The sequence below is a fragment of the Oncorhynchus mykiss genome, unplaced genomic scaffold, assembly GCF_013265735.2.
Source record: "Oncorhynchus mykiss isolate Arlee unplaced genomic scaffold, USDA_OmykA_1.1 un_scaffold_431, whole genome shotgun sequence".
Lineage (NCBI taxonomy): Eukaryota > Metazoa > Chordata > Actinopteri > Salmoniformes > Salmonidae > Oncorhynchus > Oncorhynchus mykiss.
This window is the reverse complement of record NW_023493878.1, coordinates 55,001-67,500: the sequence shown is the minus strand read 5'-3', so window position 1 is coordinate 67,500 and position 12,500 is coordinate 55,001. Positions and strand designations below refer to the sequence as shown.

The window sequence follows — 12,500 nt, the reverse complement described above, 5'->3', positions numbered from 1 at the left end:
GCAGTGACAAAAAGCTTACAGCACCTGGTATTCCCAGGCGGTCTCCCATCCAAGTACTAACCAGGCCCGACCCTGCTTAGCTTCCGAGATCGGACGAGATCAGGCGTACTCAGGCCGGTGTGGCCGTAAGCGAAATGCAATCTCAAAAAGTGGATGAAATTGCATATACTGTAGCCATAATTTGTAGCACAGATTGTTGGATGAAATACAAACTAACCTTGCTTACTTATTTCAAAGCGAGGGCACATATTTCAGCCTTGTGGGAAAAAACGGACAAAGAGTTGAAATTCCACAAGGCAGTGACAAAAAGCTTACAGCACCTGGTATTCCCAGGCGGTCTCCCATCCAAGTACTAACCAGGCCCGACCCTGCTTAGCTTCCGAGATCGGACGAGATCAGGCGTACTCAGGCCGGTGTGGCCGTAAGCAAAAGGCAATCTCAAAAAGTGGATGAAATTGCATATACTGTAGCCATAATTTGTAGCACAGATTGTTGGATGAAATACAAACTAACCTTGCTTACTTATTTCAAAGCGAGGGCACATATTTCAGCCTTGTGGGAAAAAACGGACAAAGAGTTGAAATTCCACAAGGCAGTGACAAAAAGCTTACAGCACCTGGTATTCCCAGGCGGTCTCCCATCCAAGTACTAACCAGGCCCAACCCTGCTTAGCTTCCGAGATCGGACGAGATCAGCGAGAAATTGCATATACTGTAGCCATAATTTGTAGCACAGATTGTTGGATGAAATACAAACTAACCTTGCTTACTCATTTCAAAGCGAGGGCACATATTTCAGCCTTGTGGGAAAAAACGGACAAAGAGTTGAAATTCCACAAGGCAGTGACAAAAAGCTTACAGCACCTGGTATTCCCAGGCGGTCTCCCATCCAAGTACTAACCAGGCCCGACCCTGCTTAGCTTCCGAGATCGGACGAGATCAGGCGTACTCAGGCCGGTGTGGCCGTAAGCGAAAGGCAATCTCAAAAAGTGGATGAAATTGCATATACTGTAGCCATAATTTGTAGCACAGATTGTTGGATGAAATACAAACTAACCTTGCTTACTTATTTCAAAGCGAGGGCACATATTTCAGCCTTGTGGGAAAAAACGGACAAAGAGTTGAAATTCCACAAGGCAGTGACAAAAAGCTTACAGCACCTGGTATTCCCAGGCGGTCTCCCATCCAAGTACTAACCAGGCCCGACCCTGCTTAGCTTCCGAGATCGGACGAGATCAGGCGTACTCAGGCCGGTGTGGCCGTAAGCGAAAGGCAATCTCAAAAAGTGGATGAAATTGCATATACTGTAGCCATAATTTGTAGCACAGATTGTTGGATGAAATACAAACTAACCTTGCTTACTTATTTCAAAGCGAGGGCACATATTTCAGCCTTGTGGGAAAAAACGGACAAAGAGTTGAAATTCCACAAGGCAGTGACAAAAAGCTTACAGCACCTGGTATTCCCAGGCGGTCTCCCATCCAAGTACTAACCAGGCCCGACCCTGCTTAGCTTCCGAGATCGGACGAGATCAGCGAGAAATTGCATATACTGTAGCCATAATTTGTAGCACAGATTGTTGGATGAAATACAAACTAACCTTGCTTACTTATTTCAAAGCGAGGGCACATATTTCAGCCTTGTGGGAAAAAACGGACAAAGAGTTGAAATTCCACAAGGCAGTGACAAAAAGCTTACAGCACCTGGTATTCCCAGGCGGTCTCCCATCCAAGTACTAACCAGGCCCGACCCTGCTTAGCTTCCGAGATCGGACGAGATCAGGCGTACTCAGGCCGGTGTGGCCGTAAGCGAGAAACTATCTCTTGGTGCACTATGTAAAGTCAAAGTGAGCCTGATTAACAGCTGTTGCATTTCCACCATTTAGATAAGCATCTTTGTGTCACTCAAAAAGTGGAAGAAATTGCATATACTGTAGCCATAATTTGTAGCACAGATTGTTGGATGAAATACAAACTAACCTTGCTTACTTATTTCAAAGCGAGGGCACATATTTCAGCCTTGTGGGAAAAAACGGACAAAGAGTTGAAATTCCACAAGGCAGTGACAAAAAGCTTACAGCACCTGGTATTCCCAGGCGGTCTCCCATCCAAGTACTAACCAGGCCCGACCCTGCTTAGCTTCCGAGATCGGACGAGATCAGGCGTACTCAGGCCGGTGTGGCCGTAAGCGAAAGGCAATCTCAAAAAGTGGATGAAATTGCATATACTGTAGCCATAATTTGTAGCACAGATTGTTGGATGAAATACAAACTAACCTTGCTTACTTATTTCAAAGCGAGGGCACATATTTCAGCCTTGTGGGAAAAAACGGACAAAGAGTTGAAATTCCACAAGGCAGTGACAAAAAGCTTACAGCACCTGGTATTCCCAGGCGGTCTCCCATCCAAGTACTAACCAGGCCCGACCCTGCTTAGCTTCCGAGATCGGACGAGATCAGGCGTACTCAGGCCGGTGTGGCCGTAAGCGAAAGGCAATCTCAAAAAGTGGATGAAATTGCATATACTGTAGCCATAATTTGTAGCACAGATTGTTGGATGAAATACAAACTAACCTTGCTTACTTATTTCAAAGCGAGGGCACATATTTCAGCCTTGTGGGAAAAAACGGACAAAGAGTTGAAATTCCACAAGGCAGTGACAAAAAGCTTACAGCACCTGGTATTCCCAGGCGGTCTCCCATCCAAGTACTAACCAGGCCCGACCCTGCTTAGCTTCCGAGATCGGACGAGATCAGGCGTACTCAGGCCGGTGTGGCCGTAAGCAAAAGGCAATCTCAAAAAGTGGATGAAATTGCATATACTGTAGCCATAATTTGTAGCACAGATTGTTGGATGAAATACAAACTAACCTTGCTTACTTATTTCAAAGCGAGGGCACATATTTCAGCCTTGTGGGAAAAAACGGACAAAGAGTTGAAATTCCACAAGGCAGTGACAAAAAGCTTACAGCACCTGGTATTCCCAGGCGGTCTCCCATCCAAGTACTAACCAGGCCCGACCCTGCTTAGCTTCCGAGATCGGACAAGATCAGCGAGAAATTGCATATACTGTAGCCATAATTTGTAGCACAGATTGTTGGATGAAATACAAACTAACCTTGCTTACTTATTTCAAAGCGAGGGCACATATTTCAGCCTTGTGGGAAAAAACGGACAAAGAGTTGAAATTCCACAAGGCAGTGACAAAAAGCTTACAGCACCTGGTATTCCCAGGCGGTCTCCCATCCAAGTACTAACCAGGCCCGACCCTGCTTAGCTTCCGAGATCGGACGAGATCAGGCGTACTCAGGCCGGTGTGGCCGTAAGCGAAAGGCAATCTCAAAAAGTGGATGAAATTGCATATACTGTAGCCATAATTTGTAGCACAGATTGTTGGATGAAATACAAACTAACCTTGCTTACTTATTTCAAAGCGAGGGCACATATTTCAGCCTTGTGGGAAAAAACGGACAAAGAGTTGAAATTCCACAAGGCAGTGACAAAAAGCTTACAGCACCTGGTATTCCCAGGCGGTCTCCCATCCAAGTACTAACCAGGCCCGACCCTGCTTAGCTTCCGAGATCGGACGAGATCAGGCGTACTCAGGCCGGTGTGGCCGTAAGCAAAAGGCAATCTCAAAAAGTGGATGAAATTGCATATACTGTAGCCATAATTTGTAGCACAGATTGTTGGATGAAATACAAACTAACCTTGCTTACTTATTTCAAAGCGAGGGCACATATTTCAGCCTTGTGGGAAAAAACGGACAAAGAGTTGAAATTCCACAAGGCAGTGACAAAAAGCTTACAGCACCTGGTATTCCCAGGCGGTCTCCCATCCAAGTACTAACCAGGCCCAACCCTGCTTAGCTTCCGAGATCGGACGAGATCAGCGAGAAATTGCATATACTGTAGCCATAATTTGTAGCACAGATTGTTGGATGAAATACAAACTAACCTTGCTTACTCATTTCAAAGCGAGGGCACATATTTCAGCCTTGTGGGAAAAAAAGGACAAAGAGTTGAAATTCCACAAGGCAGTGACAAAAAGCTTACAGCACCTGGTATTCCCAGGCGGTCTCCCATCCAAGTACTAACCAGGCCCGACCCTGCTTAGCTTCCGAGATCGGACGAGATCAGGCGTACTCAGGCCGGTGTGGCCGTAAGCGAGAAACTATCTCTTGGTGCACTATGTAAAGTCAAAGTGAGCCTGATTAACAGCTGTTGCATTTCCACCATTTAGATAAGCATCTTTGTGTCACTCAAAAAGTGGAAGAAATTGCATATACTGTAGCCATAATTTGTAGCACAGATTGTTGGATGAAATACAAACTAACCTTGCTTACTTATTTCAAAGCGAGGGCACATATTTCAGCCTTGTGGGAAAAAACGGACAAAGAGTTGAAATTCCACAAGGCAGTGACAAAAAGCTTACAGCACCTGGTATTCCCAGGCGGTCTCCCATCCAAGTACTAACCAGGCCCGACCCTGCTTAGCTTCCGAGATCGGACGAGATCAGGCGTACTCAGGCCGGTGTGGCCGTAAGCGAAAGGCAATCTCAAAAAGTGGATGAAATTGCATATACTGTAGCCATAATTTGTAGCACAGATTGTTGGATGAAATACAAACTAACCTTGCTTACTTATTTCAAAGCGAGGGCACATATTTCAGCCTTGTGGGAAAAAACGGACAAAGAGTTGAAATTCCACAAGGCAGTGACAAAAAGCTTACAGCACCTGGTATTCCCAGGCGGTCTCCCATCCAAGTACTAACCAGGCCCGACCCTGCTTAGCTTCCGAGATCGGACGAGATCAGGCGTACTCAGGCCGGTGTGGCCGTAAGCAAAAGGCAATCTCAAAAAGTGGATGAAATTGCATATACTGTAGCCATAATTTGTAGCACAGATTGTTGGATGAAATACAAACTAACCTTGCTTACTTATTTCAAAGCGAGGGCACATATTTCAGCCTTGTGGGAAAAAACGGACAAAGAGTTGAAATTCCACAAGGCAGTGACAAAAAGCTTACAGCACCTGGTATTCCCAGGCGGTCTCCCATCCAAGTACTAACCAGGCCCGACCCTGCTTAGCTTCCGAGATCGGACGAGATCAGGCGTACTCAGGCCGGTGTGGCCGTAAGCGAAAGGCAATCTCAAAAAGTGGATGAAATTGCATATACTGTAGCCATAATTTGTAGCACAGATTGTTGGATGAAATACAAACTAACCTTGCTTACTCATTTCAAAGCGAGGGCACATATTTCAGCCTTGTGGGAAAAAACGGACAAAGAGTTGAAATTCCACAAGGCAGTGACAAAAAGCTTACAGCACCTGGTATTCCCAGGCGGTCTCCCATCCAAGTACTAACCAGGCCCGACCCTGCTTAGCTTCCGAGATCGGACGAGATCAGGCGTACTCAGGCCGGTGTGGCCGTAAGCGAAAGGCAATCTCAAAAAGTGGATGAAATTGCATATACTGTAGCCATAATTTGTAGCACAGATTGTTGGATGAAATACAAACTAACCTTGCTTACTTATTTCAAAGCGAGGGCACATATTTCAGCCTTGTGGGAAAAAACGGACAAAGAGTTGAAATTCCACAAGGCAGTGACAAAAAGCTTACTGCACCTGGTATTCCCAGGCGGTCTCCCATCCAAGTACTAACCAGGCCCGACCCTGCTTAGCTTCCGAGATCGGACGAGATCAGGCGTACTCAGGCCGGTGTGGCCGTAAGCGAAAGGCAATCTCAAAAAGTGGATGAAATTGCATATACTGTAGCCATAATTTGTAGCACAGATTGTTGGATGAAATACAAACTAACCTTGCTTACTTATTTCAAAGCGAGGGCACATATTTCAGCCTTGTGGGAAAAAACGGACAAAGAGTTGAAATTCCACAAGGCAGTGACAAAAAGCTTACAGCACCTGGTATTCCCAGGCGGTCTCCCATCCAAGTACTAACCAGGCCCGACCCTGCTTAGCTTCCGAGATCGGACGAGATCAGGCGTACTCAGGCCGGTGTGGCCGTAAGCTAGAAACTATCTCTTGGTGCACTATGTAAAGTCAAAGTGAGCCTGATTAACAGCTGTTGCATTTCCACCATTTAGATAAGCATCTTTGTGTCACTCAAAAAGTGGAAGAAATTGCATATACTGTAGCCATAATTTGTAGCACAGATTGTTGGATGAAATACAAACTAACCTTGCTTACTTATTTCAAAGCGAGGGCACATATTTCAGCCTTGTGGGAAAAAACGGACAAAGAGTTGAAATTCCACAAGGCAGTGACAAAAAGCTTACAGCACCTGGTATTCCCAGGCGGTCTCCCATCCAAGTACTAACCAGGCCCGACCCTGCTTAGCTTCCGAGATCAGACGAGATCAGGCGTACTCAGGCCGGTGTGGCCGTAAGCTAAAGGCAATCTCAAAAAGTGGATGAAATTGCATATACTGTAGCCATAATTTGTAGCACAGATTGTTGGATGAAATACAAACTAACCTTGCTTACTTATTTCAAAGCGAGGGCACATATTTCAGCCTTGTGGGAAAAAACGGACAAAGAGTTGAAATTCCACAAGGCAGTGACAAAAAGCTTACAGCACCTGGTATTCCCAGGCGGTCTCCCATCCAAGTACTAACCAGGCCCGACCCTGCTTAGCTTCCGAGATCGGACGAGATCAGCGAGAAATTGCATATACTGTAGCCATAATTTGTAGCACAGATTGTTGGATGAAATACAAACTAACCTTGCTTACTTATTTCAAAGCGAGGGCACATATTTCAGCCTTGTGGGAAAAAACGGACAAAGAGTTGAAATTCCACAAGGCAGTGACAAAAAGCTTACAGCACCTGGTATTCCCAGGCGGTCTCCCATCCAAGTACTAACCAGGCCCGACCCTGCTTAGCTTCCGAGATCGGACGAGATCAGGCGTACTCAGGCCGGTGTGGCCGTAAGCGAGAAACTATCTCTTGGTGCACTATGTAAAGTCAAAGTGAGCCTGATTAACAGCTGTTGCATTTCCACCATTTAGATAAGCATCTTTGTGTCACTCAAAAAGTGGAAGAAATTGCATATACTGTAGCCATAATTTGTAGCACAGATTGTTGGATGAAATACAAACTAACCTTGCTTACTTATTTCAAAGCGAGGGCACATATTTCAGCCTTGTGGGAAAAAACGGACAAAGAGTTGAAATTCCACAAGGCAGTGACAAAAAGCTTACAGCACCTGGTATTCCCAGGCGGTCTCCCATCCAAGTACTAACCAGGCCCGACCCTGCTTAGCTTCCGAGATCGGACGAGATCAGGCGTACTCAGGCCGGTGTGGCCGTAAGCGAAAGGCAATCTCAAAAAGTGGATGAAATTGCATATACTGTAGCCATAATTTGTAGCACAGATTGTTGGATGAAATACAAACTAACCTTGCTTACTTATTTCAAAGCGAGGGCACATATTTCAGCCTTGTGGGAAAAAACGGACAAAGAGTTGAAATTCCACAAGGCAGTGACAAAAAGCTTACAGCACCTGGTATTCCCAGGCGGTCTCCCATCCAAGTACTAACCAGGCCCGACCCTGCTTAGCTTCCGAGATCGGACGAGATCAGGCGTACTCAGGCCGGTGTGGCCGTAAGCGAAAGGCAATCTCAAAAAGTGGATGAAATTGCATATACTGTAGCCATAATTTGTAGCACAGATTGTTGGATGAAATACAAACTAACCTTGCTTACTTATTTCAAAGCGAGGGCACATATTTCAGCCTTGTGGGAAAAAACGGACAAAGAGTTGAAATTCCACAAGGCAGTGACAAAAAGCTTACAGCACCTGGTATTCCCAGGCGGTCTCCCATCCAAGTACTAACCAGGCCCGACCCTGCTTAGCTTCCGAGATCGGACGAGATCAGGCGTACTCAGGCCGGTGTGGCCGTAAGCAAAAGGCAATCTCAAAAAGTGGATGAAATTGCATATACTGTAGCCATAATTTGTAGCACAGATTGTTGGATGAAATACAAACTAACCTTGCTTACTTATTTCAAAGCGAGGGCACATATTTCAGCCTTGTGGGAAAAAACGGACAAAGAGTTGAAATTCCACAAGGCAGTGACAAAAAGCTTACAGCACCTGGTATTCCCAGGCGGTCTCCCATCCAAGTACTAACCAGGCCCGACCCTGCTTAGCTTCCGAGATCGGACGAGATCAGGCGTACTCAGGCCAGTGTGGCCGCATGCGAAAGGCAATCTCAAAAAGTGGATGAAATTGCATATACTGTAGCCATAATTTGTAGCACAGATTGTTGGATGAAATACAAACTAACCTTGCTTACTTATTTCAAAGCGAGGGCACATATTTCAGCCTTGTGGGAAAAAACGGACAAAGAGTTGAAATTCCACAAGGCAGTGACAAAAAGCTTACAGCACCTGGTATTCCCAGGCGGTCTCCCATCCAAGTACTAACCAGGCCCGACCCTGCTTAGCTTCCGAGATCGGACGAGATCAGGCGTACTCAGGCCAGTGTGGCCGCATGCGAAAGGCAATCTCAAAAAGTGGATGAAATTGCATATACTGTAGCCATAATTTGTAGCACAGATTGTTGGATGAAATACAAACTAACCTTGCTTACTTATTTCAAAGCGAGGGCACATATTTCAGCCTTGTGGGAAAAAACGGACAAAGAGTTGAAATTCCACAAGGCGGTGACAAAAAGCTTACAGCACCTGGTATTCCCAGGCGGTCTCCCATCCAAGTACTAACCAGGCCCGACCCTGCTTAGCTTCCGAGATCGGACGAGATCAGGCGTACTCAGGCCGGTGTGGCCGTAAGCAAGAAACTATCTCTTGGTGCACCATGTAAAGTCAAAGTGAGCCTGATTAACAGCTGTTGCATTTCCACCATTTAGATAAGCATCTTTGTGTCACTCAAAAAGTGGAAGAAATTGCATATACTGTAGCCATAATTTGTAGCACAGATTGTTGGATGAAATACAAACTAACCTTGCTTACTTATTTCAAAGCGAGGGCACATATTTCAGCCTTGTGGGAAAAAACGGACAAAGAGTTGAAATTCCACAAGGCAGTGACAAAAAGCTTACAGCACCTGGTATTCCCAGGCGGTCTCCCATCCAAGTACTAACCAGGCCCGACCCTGCTTAGCTTCCGAGATCGGACGAGATCAGGCGTACTCAGGCCGGTGTGGCCGTAAGCGAAAGGCAATCTCAAAAAGTGGATGAAATTGCATATACTGTAGCCATAATTTGTAGCACAGATTGTTGGATGAAATACAAACTAACCTTGCTTACTTATTTCAAAGCGAGGGCACATATTTCAGCCTTGTGGGAAAAAACGGACAAAGAGTTGAAATTCCACAAGGCAGTGACAAAAAGCTTACAGCACCTGGTATTCCCAGGCGGTCTCCCATCCAAGTACTAACCAGGCCCGACCCTGCTTAGCTTCCGAGATCGGACGAGATCAGGCGTACTCAGGCCGGTGTGGCCGTAAGCGAAAGGCAATCTCAAAAAGTGGATGAAATTGCATATACTGTAGCCATAATTTGTAGCACAGATTGTTGGATGAAATACAAACTAACCTTGCTTACTTATTTCAAAGCGAGGGCACATATTTCAGCCTTGTGGGAAAAAACGGACAAAGAGTTGAAATTCCACAAGGCAGTGACAAAAAGCTTACAGCACCTGGTATTCCCAGGCGGTCTCCCATCCAAGTACTAACCAGGCCCGACCCTGCTTAGCTTCCGAGATCGGACGAGATCAGGCGTACTCAGGCCAGTGTGGCCGCATGAGAAAGGCAATCTCAAAAAGTGGATGAAATTGCATATACTGTAGCCATAATTTGTAGCACAGATTGTTGGATGAAATACAAACTAACCTTGCTTACTTATTTCAAAGCGAGGGCACATATTTCAGCCTTGTGGGAAAAAACGGACAAAGAGTTGAAATTCCACAAGGCAGTGACAAAAAGCTTACAGCACCTGGTATTCCCAGGCGGTCTCCCATCCAAGTACTAACCAGGCCCGACCCTGCTTAGCTTCCGAGATCGGACGAGATCAGGCGTACTCAGGCCGGTGTGGCCGTAAGCAAGAAACTATCTCTTGGTGCACCATGTAAAGTCAAAGTGAGCCTGATTAACAGCTGTTGCATTTCCACCATTTAGATAAGCATCTTTGTGTCACTCAAAAAGTGGAAGAAATTGCATATACTGTAGCCATAATTTGTAGCACAGATTGTTGGATGAAATACAAACTAACCTTGCTTACTTATTTCAAAGCGAGGGCACATATTTCAGCCTTGTGGGAAAAAACGGACAAAGAGTTGAAATTCCACAAGGCAGTGACAAAAAGCTTACAGCACCTGGTATTCCCAGGCGGTCTCCCATCCAAGTACTAACCAGGCCCGACCCTGCTTAGCTTCCGAGATCGGACGAGATCAGGCGTACTCAGGCCGGTGTGGCCGTAAGCGAAAGGCAATCTCAAAAAGTGGATGAAATTGCATATACTGTAGCCATAATTTGTAGCACAGATTGTTGGATGAAATACAAACTAACCTTGCTTACTTATTTCAAAGCGAGGGCACATATTTCAGCCTTGTGGGAAAAAACGGACAAAGAGTTGAAATTCCACAAGGCAGTGACAAAAAGCTTACAGCACCTGGTATTCCCAGGCGGTCTCCCATCCAAGTACTAACCAGGCCCGACCCTGCTTAGCTTCCGAGATCGGACGAGATCAGGCGTACTCAGGCCGGTGTGGCCGTAAGCGAAAGGCAATCTCAAAAAGTGGATGAAATTGCATATACTGTAGCCATAATTTGTAGCACAGATTGTTGGATGAAATACAAACTAACCTTGCTTACTTATTTCAAAGCGAGGGCACATATTTCAGCCTTGTGGGAAAAAACGGACAAAGAGTTGAAATTCCACAAGGCAGTGACAAAAAGCTTACAGCACCTGGTATTCCCAGGCGGTCTCCCATCCAAGTACTAACCAGGCCCGACCCTGCTTAGCTTCCGAGATCGGACGAGATCAGGCGTACTCAGGCCGGTGTGGCCGTAAGCAAAAGGCAATCTCAAAAAGTGGATGAAATTGCATATACTGTAGCCATAATTTGTAGCACAGATTGTTGGATGAAATACAAACTAACCTTGCTTACTTATTTCAAAGCGAGGGCACATATTTCAGCCTTGTGGGAAAAAACGGACAAAGAGTTGAAATTCCACAAGGCAGTGACAAAAAGCTTACAGCACCTGGTATTCCCAGGCAGGTCTCCCATCCAAGTACTAACCAGGCCCGACCCTGCTTAGCTTCCGAGATCGGACGAGATCAGGCGTACTCAGGCCAGGTGTGGCCGCATGCGAAAGGCAATCTCAAAAAGTGGATGAAATTGCATATACTGTAGCCATAATTTGTAGCACAGATTGTTGGATGAAATACAAACTAACCTTGCTTACTTATTTCAAAGCGAGGGCACATATTTCAGCCTTGTGGGAAAAAACGGACAAAGAGTTGAAATTCCACAAGGCAGTGACAAAAAGCTTACAGCACCTGGTATTCCCAGGCGGTCTCCCATCCAAGTACTAACCAGGCCCGACCCTGCTTAGCTTCCGAGATCGGACGAGATCAGGCGTACTCAGGCCAGTGTGGCCGCATGCGAAAGGCAATCTCAAAAAGTGGATGAAATTGCATATACTGTAGCCATAATTTGTAGCACAGATTGTTGGATGAAATACAAACTAACCTTGCTTACTTATTTCAAAGCGAGGGCACATATTTCAGCCTTGTGGGAAAAAACGGACAAAGAGTTGAAATTCCACAAGGCGGTGACAAAAAGCTTACAGCACCTGGTATTCCCAGGCGGTCTCCCATCCAAGTACTAACCAGGCCCGACCCTGCTTAGCTTCCGAGATCGGACGAGATCAGGCGTACTCAGGCCGGTGTGGCCGTAAGCAAGAAACTATCTCTTGGTGCACCATGTAAAGTCAAAGTGAGCCTGATTAACAGCTGTTGCATTTCCACCATTTAGATAAGCATCTTTGTGTCACTCAAAAAGTGGAAGAAATTGCATATACTGTAGCCATAATTTGTAGCACAGATTGTTGGATGAAATACAAACTAACCTTGCTTACTTATTTCAAAGCGAGGGCACATATTTCAGCCTTGTGGGAAAAAACGGACAAAGAGTTGAAATTCCACAAGGCAGTGACAAAAAGCTTACAGCACCTGGTATTCCCAGGCGGTCTCCCATCCAAGTACTAACCAGGCCCGACCCTGCTTAGCTTCCGAGATCGGACGAGATCAGGCGTACTCAGGCCGGTGTGGCCGTAAGCGAAAGGCAATCTCAAAAAGTGGATGAAATTGCATATACTGTAGCCATAATTTGTAGCACAGATTGTTGGATGAAATACAAACTAACCTTGCTTACTTATTTCAAAGCGAGGGCACATATTTCAGCCTTGTGGGAAAAAACGGACAAAGAGTTGAAATTCCACAAGGCAGTGACAAAAAGCTTACAGCACCT

The 12,500-nt window shown here is 45.7% G+C and overlaps 35 non-coding genes and 2 pseudogenes across 35 annotated transcripts in view; all 37 read right to left on the bottom strand.

Moving 5' to 3' along the window:
- Positions 1-12: 12 nt before the first annotated feature.
- Positions 13-131, bottom strand: LOC118956740. Its single transcript, XR_005046166.1, has one exon. It is a non-coding gene; the product is annotated as a 5S ribosomal RNA (ribosomal RNA).
- A 177-nt stretch (positions 132-308) lies between these two features.
- Positions 309-427, bottom strand: LOC118956739. The gene has a single exon (XR_005046165.1). It is a non-coding gene; the product is annotated as a 5S ribosomal RNA (ribosomal RNA).
- A 424-nt stretch (positions 428-851) lies between these two features.
- On the bottom strand, positions 852-970 carry LOC118956738. Its single transcript, XR_005046164.1, has one exon. It is a non-coding gene; the product is annotated as a 5S ribosomal RNA (ribosomal RNA).
- Positions 971-1,147: 177 nt separating this feature from the next.
- LOC118956737 lies at positions 1,148-1,266 on the bottom strand. Its single transcript, XR_005046163.1, has one exon. It is a non-coding gene; the product is annotated as a 5S ribosomal RNA (ribosomal RNA).
- Positions 1,267-1,690: 424 nt separating this feature from the next.
- Positions 1,691-1,809, bottom strand: LOC118956736. The gene has a single exon (XR_005046162.1). It is a non-coding gene; the product is annotated as a 5S ribosomal RNA (ribosomal RNA).
- Positions 1,810-2,069: 260 nt separating this feature from the next.
- Positions 2,070-2,188, bottom strand: LOC118956735. The gene has a single exon (XR_005046161.1). It is a non-coding gene; the product is annotated as a 5S ribosomal RNA (ribosomal RNA).
- Positions 2,189-2,365: 177 nt separating this feature from the next.
- LOC118956733 lies at positions 2,366-2,484 on the bottom strand. Its single transcript, XR_005046159.1, has one exon. It is a non-coding gene; the product is annotated as a 5S ribosomal RNA (ribosomal RNA).
- Positions 2,485-2,661: 177 nt separating this feature from the next.
- LOC118956732 lies at positions 2,662-2,780 on the bottom strand. The gene has a single exon (XR_005046158.1). It is a non-coding gene; the product is annotated as a 5S ribosomal RNA (ribosomal RNA).
- Positions 2,781-3,204: 424 nt separating this feature from the next.
- LOC118956731 lies at positions 3,205-3,323 on the bottom strand. Its single transcript, XR_005046157.1, has one exon. It is a non-coding gene; the product is annotated as a 5S ribosomal RNA (ribosomal RNA).
- A 177-nt stretch (positions 3,324-3,500) lies between these two features.
- LOC118956730 lies at positions 3,501-3,619 on the bottom strand. Its single transcript, XR_005046156.1, has one exon. It is a non-coding gene; the product is annotated as a 5S ribosomal RNA (ribosomal RNA).
- A 424-nt stretch (positions 3,620-4,043) lies between these two features.
- LOC118956729 lies at positions 4,044-4,162 on the bottom strand. The gene has a single exon (XR_005046155.1). It is a non-coding gene; the product is annotated as a 5S ribosomal RNA (ribosomal RNA).
- A 260-nt stretch (positions 4,163-4,422) lies between these two features.
- On the bottom strand, positions 4,423-4,541 carry LOC118956728. The gene has a single exon (XR_005046154.1). It is a non-coding gene; the product is annotated as a 5S ribosomal RNA (ribosomal RNA).
- Positions 4,542-4,718: 177 nt separating this feature from the next.
- On the bottom strand, positions 4,719-4,837 carry LOC118956727. Its single transcript, XR_005046153.1, has one exon. It is a non-coding gene; the product is annotated as a 5S ribosomal RNA (ribosomal RNA).
- Positions 4,838-5,014: 177 nt separating this feature from the next.
- On the bottom strand, positions 5,015-5,133 carry LOC118956726. The gene has a single exon (XR_005046152.1). It is a non-coding gene; the product is annotated as a 5S ribosomal RNA (ribosomal RNA).
- Positions 5,134-5,310: 177 nt separating this feature from the next.
- LOC118956725 lies at positions 5,311-5,429 on the bottom strand. The gene has a single exon (XR_005046151.1). It is a non-coding gene; the product is annotated as a 5S ribosomal RNA (ribosomal RNA).
- A 177-nt stretch (positions 5,430-5,606) lies between these two features.
- On the bottom strand, positions 5,607-5,725 carry LOC118956810. Its single transcript, XR_005046237.1, has one exon. It is a non-coding gene; the product is annotated as a 5S ribosomal RNA (ribosomal RNA).
- Positions 5,726-5,902: 177 nt separating this feature from the next.
- LOC118956724 lies at positions 5,903-6,021 on the bottom strand. Its single transcript, XR_005046150.1, has one exon. It is a non-coding gene; the product is annotated as a 5S ribosomal RNA (ribosomal RNA).
- Positions 6,022-6,281: 260 nt separating this feature from the next.
- Positions 6,282-6,400, bottom strand: LOC118956792. Its single transcript, XR_005046219.1, has one exon. It is a non-coding gene; the product is annotated as a 5S ribosomal RNA (ribosomal RNA).
- A 424-nt stretch (positions 6,401-6,824) lies between these two features.
- On the bottom strand, positions 6,825-6,943 carry LOC118956722. The gene has a single exon (XR_005046148.1). It is a non-coding gene; the product is annotated as a 5S ribosomal RNA (ribosomal RNA).
- Positions 6,944-7,203: 260 nt separating this feature from the next.
- Positions 7,204-7,322, bottom strand: LOC118956721. The gene has a single exon (XR_005046147.1). It is a non-coding gene; the product is annotated as a 5S ribosomal RNA (ribosomal RNA).
- Positions 7,323-7,499: 177 nt separating this feature from the next.
- On the bottom strand, positions 7,500-7,618 carry LOC118956720. Its single transcript, XR_005046146.1, has one exon. It is a non-coding gene; the product is annotated as a 5S ribosomal RNA (ribosomal RNA).
- Positions 7,619-7,795: 177 nt separating this feature from the next.
- On the bottom strand, positions 7,796-7,914 carry LOC118956719. The gene has a single exon (XR_005046145.1). It is a non-coding gene; the product is annotated as a 5S ribosomal RNA (ribosomal RNA).
- Positions 7,915-8,091: 177 nt separating this feature from the next.
- Positions 8,092-8,210, bottom strand: LOC118956843. The gene has a single exon (XR_005046269.1). It is a non-coding gene; the product is annotated as a 5S ribosomal RNA (ribosomal RNA).
- A 177-nt stretch (positions 8,211-8,387) lies between these two features.
- On the bottom strand, positions 8,388-8,506 carry LOC118956842. Its single transcript, XR_005046268.1, has one exon. It is a non-coding gene; the product is annotated as a 5S ribosomal RNA (ribosomal RNA).
- A 177-nt stretch (positions 8,507-8,683) lies between these two features.
- On the bottom strand, positions 8,684-8,802 carry LOC118956718. The gene has a single exon (XR_005046144.1). It is a non-coding gene; the product is annotated as a 5S ribosomal RNA (ribosomal RNA).
- A 260-nt stretch (positions 8,803-9,062) lies between these two features.
- LOC118956717 lies at positions 9,063-9,181 on the bottom strand. The gene has a single exon (XR_005046143.1). It is a non-coding gene; the product is annotated as a 5S ribosomal RNA (ribosomal RNA).
- Positions 9,182-9,358: 177 nt separating this feature from the next.
- Positions 9,359-9,477, bottom strand: LOC118956716. The gene has a single exon (XR_005046142.1). It is a non-coding gene; the product is annotated as a 5S ribosomal RNA (ribosomal RNA).
- Positions 9,478-9,654: 177 nt separating this feature from the next.
- On the bottom strand, positions 9,655-9,773 carry LOC118956882 (annotated as a pseudogene).
- Positions 9,774-9,950: 177 nt separating this feature from the next.
- On the bottom strand, positions 9,951-10,069 carry LOC118956715. Its single transcript, XR_005046141.1, has one exon. It is a non-coding gene; the product is annotated as a 5S ribosomal RNA (ribosomal RNA).
- A 260-nt stretch (positions 10,070-10,329) lies between these two features.
- Positions 10,330-10,448, bottom strand: LOC118956714. The gene has a single exon (XR_005046140.1). It is a non-coding gene; the product is annotated as a 5S ribosomal RNA (ribosomal RNA).
- Positions 10,449-10,625: 177 nt separating this feature from the next.
- Positions 10,626-10,744, bottom strand: LOC118956713. Its single transcript, XR_005046139.1, has one exon. It is a non-coding gene; the product is annotated as a 5S ribosomal RNA (ribosomal RNA).
- A 177-nt stretch (positions 10,745-10,921) lies between these two features.
- Positions 10,922-11,040, bottom strand: LOC118956711. Its single transcript, XR_005046137.1, has one exon. It is a non-coding gene; the product is annotated as a 5S ribosomal RNA (ribosomal RNA).
- A 177-nt stretch (positions 11,041-11,217) lies between these two features.
- Positions 11,218-11,338, bottom strand: LOC118956906 (annotated as a pseudogene).
- Positions 11,339-11,515: 177 nt separating this feature from the next.
- Positions 11,516-11,634, bottom strand: LOC118956841. The gene has a single exon (XR_005046267.1). It is a non-coding gene; the product is annotated as a 5S ribosomal RNA (ribosomal RNA).
- Positions 11,635-11,811: 177 nt separating this feature from the next.
- LOC118956710 lies at positions 11,812-11,930 on the bottom strand. Its single transcript, XR_005046136.1, has one exon. It is a non-coding gene; the product is annotated as a 5S ribosomal RNA (ribosomal RNA).
- A 260-nt stretch (positions 11,931-12,190) lies between these two features.
- LOC118956709 lies at positions 12,191-12,309 on the bottom strand. Its single transcript, XR_005046135.1, has one exon. It is a non-coding gene; the product is annotated as a 5S ribosomal RNA (ribosomal RNA).
- A 177-nt stretch (positions 12,310-12,486) lies between these two features.
- LOC118956708 overlaps positions 12,487-12,500 on the bottom strand; it is a 119-nt gene continuing 105 nt past the window's right edge. The window contains exon 1 of the ribosomal RNA XR_005046134.1: positions 12,487-12,500. This exon is cut by the window's right edge and continues 105 nt beyond it. This is a non-coding gene — a ribosomal RNA (5S ribosomal RNA).